This window comes from Bison bison, unplaced genomic scaffold (genome assembly GCF_000754665.1).
Source record: "Bison bison bison isolate TAMUID 2011002044 unplaced genomic scaffold, Bison_UMD1.0 scf7180017864468, whole genome shotgun sequence".
NCBI lineage: Eukaryota > Metazoa > Chordata > Mammalia > Artiodactyla > Bovidae > Bison > Bison bison.
In genome coordinates, this window is record NW_011495029.1 from 4,124,765 (window position 1) to 4,125,275 (window position 511).

Below are 511 nucleotides of genomic sequence, written 5' to 3' on the forward strand. Positions count from 1 at the left end.
CGGGGTCCGACTGAGTGTTGGGCTCGCGGTTAGCGGGGAGATGCGGGCGCTGTCGGGGCTGGCCGGCCGGACAATGTGACTTGCTGATGATGGCGTCTTGCCAGTTTAAAAAGCAGAGAGAAAGTCGCCAACTCTTGGCCGGTGCGGGGCGGGGGATTCGGGCGTTTCTCATCAAGGACATTGCAAAACTTTGATTAAATGGGCCTACTGCTTGGGGAGGACGGCGGGACCAGCCCCAGACTCCCGGGGCGCCGGGTCCGGACCCTTCCCCTGGGCGATCGTCAAGTGTCTCCCCCTGGGAAACAATCCCACGCCCCTGATGCTGCACGTAGGCAGCGCCCGGCTGGACAGAAAACAAAGAGCTGCATGTGCCGGTGCGGGCCCGGCCGGCGCTGGAGGCGGCCGCCTTGCAGGCCGGGCCCTCCTAAGTTCGGGCGAGTTTCGGGAGGGGCTTTTGTCCCTCGGCCCCTCGCGGGGAAACTTTGGCGACGCTACTTGTGCGCGCTGCGGT

General features: G+C 65.2%; 1 protein-coding gene across 1 annotated transcript in view; it reads left to right on the forward strand.

Annotated features, from left to right (window-relative positions):
* Nucleotides 1-511, forward strand: part of FAM60A (family with sequence similarity 60, member A) — a 28,115-nt gene that overhangs the window by 886 nt on the left and 26,718 nt on the right. The gene's annotated exons all lie outside the window — the stretch shown is intronic.